Raw genomic sequence first — 8,738 nt, forward strand, 5'->3', positions numbered from 1 at the left:
TTTAAAAGATTTAGATTATTTCCTTCTATTTTCACTTTGTTAAAGATAATTTTGTTACTATGAATGGGTGTTGACTTCTATTGAATATTTTTATATATCTATTGAGATATTTGTATAATTATTCCTCATAAATATGTTAATGTGGATTTACATTCATACATTTTTAAATGTTAAAGCACTTTTCTGTTTCTTCAAAGGATCTTACTTGGTATTTTTTAAATTAATTAATTTGACATGATAATTTATTTACTAATTTGCTACTAGTGTTTAAATTAGAAAATAAACAATAATTGCTCTTTTTCAAGAACAAACTGATTTTCAAGGATAACTAACGTGGAAAATTATACAAATTATCAGTGTACACATCTCATTGGAATTTTACAGAGAAAACACTTATACAAGCATCACCCACTTTGAGAAACAGAACATTGCTCCAACCCTACAAGCTCCTCTTGCTTCCCACTCTATTCACTAGCCCCTTCAAGGGTAACCGCTGTGATTATTTTTAACACCATGTATATTTTGCCTTCTTTTATTAACCTACTGAAAAGAGAGCCATTGTGTATCTTTTACTTCATGTCTGGCTTCCATTATTCTTATATTTCTCTTATATTTTTATGATTCACTCATCTCCATATTTTGAAGATGTAATTTAATTTTTTCACTCTCATTTGCATGAATATACATTGAGTGAGTATATTTCAATTTATTTATTTATTTTTTATAATAAACATTTTAATTGTATATAGTTTTTAGAAGTTATTAACAATATGATATGACTGCTCTATTGTCTATTTTTTTCAATTTCAGTTAAAATTTATACAGTTACATGCACAGATGTTAAGCATATTATTCATGGTATATCTCATTTGGTCAATACCCCAATCCTTATATAAACATTTCATCACTCCTAAAAACTCCTTGTGCACCTTTTCAATCAATTTCCCCTTTGGCCAGCTACTGTTCTGATATCTAATAATACAGATCATTTTCATCTTCATTTGAATCTCACATAATTGAAATTAGAGTAGGTACTCTTGAGTCTGATTTCTTTCATTCTTCATGTTTTTGAGGTTCATTCATGTCATTCATTTGTGTAGCTGCTCTTTTTTTTTTTTCGTTCCATTTCTGAGTAGCATTCCATTGTGTGAATATACCTCAATTTGGTTATCCATTCTCCTTTTGGAAGACATTTTGGTTGTTTTATTTTTTTTTGACAGTTATGAAACAAGCCATTATCAAAATTGTGTGTGTACATGATTCTGTGGAAATATCCTTTTATTGCCTCATATATCATCCATCAATCTCATATATTTCCATCAGACCTCTAGGGTGACCAGGTGCATCACCAATAAACAGTAGTATTTTCAAGGAATCTTTTCTTCCTGAGAAGTAGTTCTCAACAGTGGGCTGAAAACATTCAGTAAACAGATATGCTATTATCCAGGCTTTGTTGTTCCATTTTTAGATGACAGGCAGAGTAGATTTAGCAGAATTCTTAAGGACCCAAGGATTTTCAGATTGGTCACTGAGCATTGGCTTCAATGTCAAAGTCACCAGCTTATTAGCCCCTGATAAGAGAGTTAATCTGTCCTTTGAAACTTTGAAGCCAGGCATTGACTTCTCCTCTCTAGCTATGGAAGTCCTAGATGGCATCTCCTTCCAAGAGAAGGTTGCTGTGCCTACATTGAAAATCTCTTGTTAGGTGTAGCCACCTTCATTAATGACTTTAGCTATATCTCCTGGAGAACTTTCTGTAGCTTCTACATCAGCACTTGGCCACTTCATCTTGTTCTTTAATATTCTGGAGATGACCTCTTTCCTTAAATCTCATGAACCAGTTTTTGCTAGCTTCACACATTGCTTCTGCAGTTTCCTCACTTCTCATAACACTCATAGAATTGAAGAGAATTAGAGTCTTGCTCTGGATTCAGCTTGAGTTTAAGAGAATGTTGTAGCTGGGTTGATCTTTTACCCAGACCACTCAAACCTTCTTATCAGCAATAAGGTTGTTTCACTTTCTTATCATTTATGTCTTCACTGGAGTAGCACTTTCCTTTAAGAACTTTTTCTTTGCATTCACAATTTGGCTCTTAGGCCAAGAAGCCAAGTTTTTGATTTGTCTAAGCTATTGTCATGCCTTCTTCACTAAGCTTAATCATTACTAAGCTTTTGATTTGAAATGAGAGACATGCAACTCTTCCTTTCACTTGAGCAATTAGAGACTATTTTGAGGCTATTAATTGGCCTCATTTCAGTATGTTTGTGCCTCAGGGAGGCCTGAAGAGAAGGAGAGAGATTTAAGAATGGTCAGTGGAGCAGTCAGATCACACACAACAATTTATTAAGTTTACTGTCTTTTATGGGTGTGGTTTGTGTCCCCCCCCAAACAATTGCAGTAGTAAAATCATAGGTCACTAGTCACAGATCACCACAGCAAATGAAATAACACTTAAAAAGTTGGAAATATTGGGAGAACTACTAAAATGTGACACAGAGACATAAAGTGAGCAAATGCTGTCGGCAAAATGGCACAGATAATCTTGCTCCACACAGTGTTGCACAAACCTTCAACCTGTACAAAGAACACAGTATCTTCAAAGATCAGTAAATTGAAGCACAGTGAAAGGAAATACACCTGTAATAGCTTTATTGGGAAATAATTGCCATAAAACAAACTGCACTTAATTTAAATGTACACTTTTTTAAAGATTTTATTTACTTATTCATTTTTGTATGAAGGAGAGAGAGAGAGAGAGAGAGAGAGAGAGAGAGAACACGAGTGGGGGGAGGGGTAGAGGGAGAATCAGACTCCCTGCTGAGCAGGGACCCTGATGCAGGATTGATCCCAGGACCCTGGGATCATGACCTGAATTGAAGGCAGATGCTTAATGGACTGAGTCACCCGGGTGCCTTGAAATGTACAATATGGCAAGTTTTTATATACTTACACACTTATGAAACAATGGCCAAAATATATCACTGCTAAAAGTTTCTTCATTGAACTTTTCATTCTCCTGTTCTTGGGCCTTCCTGCCCTCACACCTCCTCCACAGGTAACCACAGATCTGCCTTTTGAAACTACCTATTAGTTCATACTTCTTGGAGTTTTGTATGAATGGAATCATGCAATGTGATTTAAAAAAAACTTATCCTTCTTTGTTGCAGCCTAATTATTTTGAGATTCATCTATGTTACTGTGCATATCAGTAGAACAGTCCTTTAAATTGCTTAGTAGTATTTTATTGTAAAAGAATATCATAGTTTGTTTAACCAGCAAGCTATGAATGGGCATTTGGTTTGCTTCTAGTTTTTGGCCACAAGAGATAAAGTTCATTCACACAGAAGTCTTTGCATGAATATATGCTTTAATTTTTCCTAGGTAAATATTTAGGAATGCAATAGCTGGATCTCACTCAAGATACATATCAAACATTTTAAGAAACATTTTAGCTCTTTTCAAAAGTGCTTATAGAGATCCCTGGGTGGCGCAGCAGTTTGGCGCCTGCCTTTGGCCCAGGGCGTGATCCTGGAGACCCGGGATCGAATCCCATGTTGGGCTCCCGGTGCATGGAGCCTGCTTCTCCCTCTGCCTATGTCTCTGCCTCTCTCTCTCTGTGTGTGACTATCATAAAAAATAAAATTAAAAAAAGTGCTTATAATATTTGAGATGCTCATGAGCAGTTTATGAGAGTTCCAGTTCTTCCAAATTCTCACCATCATGAGGGTTAGCTGCTCTAATAGATGTGCATCAGTGCCTCATTTGTGGTTTTAATTCACATCTCCATAATACTAATCATGTTTAGCACTTTAAATGTGCTTATTTGCCATCTGAATATCCTCTTGCATGAGATTTATGTTAAAATATCTATTTTTTATCTTTTACCTATTTTTTATTGGGTTCTTTGTTCGTTTTATTGGTAAGCTGTATTTAGAAGCCCAGATCTAAGTATTTAGATCCACTACTACCGATATAGTAGTATATCCACTACTATTGATCTGTTGTTGCTTCCCAGGCACCTCAGTGGACAGTTAGAGAATTAAGGATTTAATACTATACAGGGGTGCCTGGGTGGCTCAGTCAGTTGGGCAACCGCCTTGGGCTCAGGTCATGATCTCAGGGTCCTGGGATCAAGCCTCGCATGAGGGAGTCTACTTCTCCCTATGCCTCTGTCTCTCTGTCTCTGTCTCTCATGAATAAAGGAAAAAAATCTTTAAAAAAATACTATCCATATGTACATCTACACATTTATACATGGTGAACACATTTACATCTGATTGTTTATTTGTGCATGTTGAAAATCATGAGTTCATAAAGGTATTTCTAATTCCAGCCTAACTACCTAAGTCATTTTAGTTTCTCTCTCTCCCTCTCTCATTTTACTTTCTGTATCTTTAACTTTATTGCTCAATATTGAGAAGTCTGGATCCCATTATCCTTAACATATTTGCTTATTTGTTGTTTCTTTGTATGGAACTAGTCTTCTCTTCATTGTCACTGCCCTCTTCCCCTCCATATGGATAATCTTTTTATTCTGCTTGGGTTCTGACCCATACAAGAGTTGACTCTTCCCCAGTGATCTCCATAACCAGCTCAGAAATCAACATATACACCACTGTGGCACAGATTACTAGGTCATACTCTGCAACCTCACCACTGGACTTACTCCTTACAGGCTCAAGCTCTGACACCTGGCTTGGGCCATCACCTGGACTCCTTGTCTCTTCCCTCAAGTGAGGGTATCAACTTTGCTTAGTCCATTTGATTGTTTTCAGAGGAAGCAAGTCCAGAAAGCAAAGCGAAAGGAAACTAGGGGAAGAGGTGGCAAGAGAAAGTGGATGAGGAAGAAATTCGCCTCACATTAAAGATGCAAATTTGTATCAGGCCAATTGAAACTTATGTTGTTGCTTCTTTGTACACATTTTTTAAGTTTCAAATGTTTCATTATCATTCAGTTCAAAACATTTTCTAATTTCCCTTGTGATTTCTTCTTTGAGAATTCAAATATCTATACATGTTTGATTTATAAATATATTTGTAAACAATTTCCTGATATTTCAGAGATTTCTAGATATTCTATTATTATAAATTCCCACTTTTATTCCACTCTGGTCAAGAACATATGCTATGTTATTTCTTAAGTTAGAAATTTATTAGATCTATGTGATAGCCCAGTATGTTACCTGTATTAAGGATAATTCCAAGTGCCCTCAGATACAATGTAACTCAGCAATTGCTGAGTTTAACCTTCTGTAAATATCAATTAGGTAAAATTGAAGGGTAGTATTATTCATATCTTCTCTATTTATTCCTGTACTCTGCCTATCAAATGTTGGGAAATGTGAAATACTGAAGTTTCCAGTTGTAATTGTGGATTTGTTTAATTCTTCTATCGCTAGGTAAGTTTTTGTTGCTGTTTTTGTTTTATGTTTGTTTTGTTTTTTACTGGACGTAGTTAGAAGCTCTGTTATTAAATACAAACATATTTAAGATGGTCATGTTTTATTGTGAAATTTACCCCGTTTCATAATGCAATGTTCCAATTTATCTTTGGCTATACTCCTTGTCTTAGAATATATTTTGTCTGAATTAACTGCTTTAAGCTTAGTGCCTGCATTTTATATCATTTTCCAGCATTTCATTTGCAACCTATTTATAAATATATTTGGTCTTTGGTTTTAATATTACAATATTTATCTTTTAATAAAGTGCTTATTTCTAAGATTTCATGCAGTTTACTGATATGGTTTAAGTCTACTATCATTCTAATATTCTTGTTCTTCCATCTGTTTTGCTGTTCCTCGTTTAGTTGTAGTTGTTATTCCATGTTTTGTTTTTGTTTCCAGGTCTTTTTTTTTTTTTTTTTTGCATTCTAAGCCTAGGTTTATTCAACACAATCTTTTCACTCTACACTACAAAGTACAAACACAATGTTATCTAAGATGTTGCCAAGTTCCAGAAACACAAAACAGAAAATGTATAGTGCTGACTGCACAATAAAAGCTGAAAAAACATAAATAACAGCGGTGACAGCAGGGTTGAGATGACCGTGAAGAGCTGGTTCTTAGCTTGCTCACCAGTTTTTGAGAGAGAAAAGGAGACATGGGGTGGTGTGTATGTGTGTGTGTGTGTGTGTATGTGTGTGTGTGCGTGCGCGCACATGGGTACATGTAAGAACAGAACCACTTGGGGCAACTAATATAGAGTGACCCAAGAGGTCAGAAGAGGACTCAAGCAGGGGAGCAGGGCTAAGACTAACAGGAATAGCAATTGTGAAAAGTACATCCTTTCCTGAGAGTCACCGAGCCCTCCACACTGGCCCCAGATCATCAGTGGAATGGGAAAGCTTGCTTCTAGCCTAGTGCTGCACTGCCACCCAGAGTCCTGCTGGTCCTGCTGGCTTTGCCACTACACTGAGTCTCAGGAACTGGGAACATGGAATCTTTCTAGCCAGAAAATTGGAGGGGATCTTTACAGGCACACATTTGAACACCACCACTTCTGCAGCGGGAGCTTGGCCCTAAGTGGATCCTTAGATAAGTAACAACACCGAGTTGGACACGATGTAAGTTACAGATGGTAGAGCCTGCTTAAGGGGATGGGTTGAGCTGGGGCTGCTTGTGGCTGTGCTGCTGGAGTGGGGACAAGGTTGCAGATGCACATGAGATCCGCGGGGCAGGGGTACAACCTGATCTTCTTCTACGGGGGGAACTGGCAACACAGGGGAGGTAGTGGAAGCACCTGGGGGTGGACTAAACCAGGGGACTAGGTGCAGGCACGGTGGGAGCAGTAATCTCCTAGCCACGGACTTGCCTTGCATCCAGGAGCTTCTGTGCTTTCTTGGCTTCATCTGGATTCTCAAACTCCCTGTATTCAAAACTGTTGCATAGATGGAAGTGAATCCTTTTTACAACCAGGTCAATCATTTTCCCATAGGTAGAGATTATCCCCATCATGTGATCCTTGGTCACATTCCTGGTGAGCCTCCCAATGTGCCCTTTGGTGGAGTTAGAGCCAAACCTCCATCTTTTCCTTTCCTTTTGGGTGATTTAGATTTGGAGCAGGAACCTCACTCGTTGTCATCTCTACACCAAGAAATACTGGGAGAACATGGGGAGCTACAATATGTGCTAGACTTACGCAGTGCCCAGGGAGGAAGAGCCAGAGCTGCTGCAGGAGCCAAAGCTGCTGGCCGAACTGGATGAGACTGGTACTGCTGCCACACTGGGAGCGCTGCACTTCTTTCTTTGATCCTTGCCATGACCATTCAGACTGGACTCCTTGGTGCTCTGTTTACTTTTAGAGGGATCCTTGGACTTCTCATCAGAGTAGCTTTTGCATTTGGTAGAAGAAGGGGCTCTAGTGCTGGACATTTTTCATTACTACTATTATTATTATTTACTTCTACCAAGTTCTTCTCTTTCACTCCTCCCTTTCTGATGGTGCTCAAAGCAGTAATGGTGGCATCACATAGCTAAATCCTCACTTCTAAGTCCAGGCTGATAAATGATCCCTAATTGACTACAGTTCTTACCAAATGGCAGCAACTCCCCTATCCAGGTGCGGGGGCTGAGACTGCTCCCATGGAAGGGCTGGCATTGCAGACATGGGTCTCCAGCCTGTGGAGAGGCCCAGGGCAAAGGCCAGACTCCTGCTGTGCTGTGTCTCAGGGCCTGGCTGGGCTGCATCAGAGCAAATAAAGACACAGCATTCTGATTTTTGCCAAGGCTATGACCAACCTGTCTCCCTATCTCTGGTGGTTTTCTGTTTTTGTTTTGGTTTTTTGTTTTTTTTCCTTCAATCTTTTGGTTACTTGAATATTTTTAATATTTTTTTTCCATTTAATACTTCATTTTATTTTTTATACTTCTTTGTATAGCTATTATGTTAAAGTGCTCATTTGAACAATTACAAGAAACAGTCTTAATTATAAGAGGGAGCCTTAATTAACTATAGTCTATTTAAAAGTAATACTGTATTTTAAAGTAATATATTTTTATTATCTTACAGTTTCTGTGGATAAGGACTGGACAGATCTTGGATAGTTCCATCACTTCACAGACTCCCATGAAGCTTTATAAAGTTGTCATTGGGGGCTGGAGTCATCTCAGGGAGGTAGGGAAGCTGAAGGGACTCCATTTTTAGAAAAGCTCCCTGTCTGCTCTTTTACACTAGGTCTCATTTACTCATATTCTATATTTTGCCTCTGAATAAGCCAAGGAAACTATTTTTCCCTTCAAGGGACAAGCAAGAAAGTTAATCATTCTCTGAGTTTTGTCCTAGGATCTAAACACCTGCTAACATATAAGAAGCTCTGCACTCAGGGATCCCTGGGTGGCTCAGCGGTTTTGCGCCTGCCTTTGGCCCAGGGTGCGATCCTGGAGTCCTGGGATCGAGTCCCGCGTCGGGCTCCTGGCATGGAGCCTGCTTCTCCCTCTGCCTCTCTCTCTCTCTCTTATAAATAAATAAAAAAGAAATCTTGAAAAAAAAAAAAAAGAAGAAGAAGCTCTGCACTCAGTGGAGAGTCTCCTGGAGATTCTCTCTGTCCCTCTCCCTCTGCTCGGATGCTCTCTCTCTCACTCTCTCTCCAAATAAGTTAATCAAAGAAAGAAAGAAAGAAAGAAAAGCATAGCCTACAAGAAGTGTTATGCTCTAGGAATGAGAAAAAAAAAAAACTGAAATTATCCAGACTTAATAACAAAGCCTATGCATTCAAGATAACCTGCCATTTATTTCT

General features: G+C 38.3%; 1 pseudogene; it reads right to left on the reverse strand.

Annotated features, from left to right (window-relative positions):
• Positions 1-6,753: 6,753 nt before the first annotated feature.
• On the reverse strand, positions 6,754-7,609 carry LOC140612008 (uncharacterized; annotated as a pseudogene).
• Between the last annotated feature and the right edge of the window lie 1,129 nt (positions 7,610-8,738).

This window comes from Canis lupus, chromosome 20, assembly GCF_048164855.1.
Source record: "Canis lupus baileyi chromosome 20, mCanLup2.hap1, whole genome shotgun sequence".
NCBI lineage: Eukaryota > Metazoa > Chordata > Mammalia > Carnivora > Canidae > Canis > Canis lupus.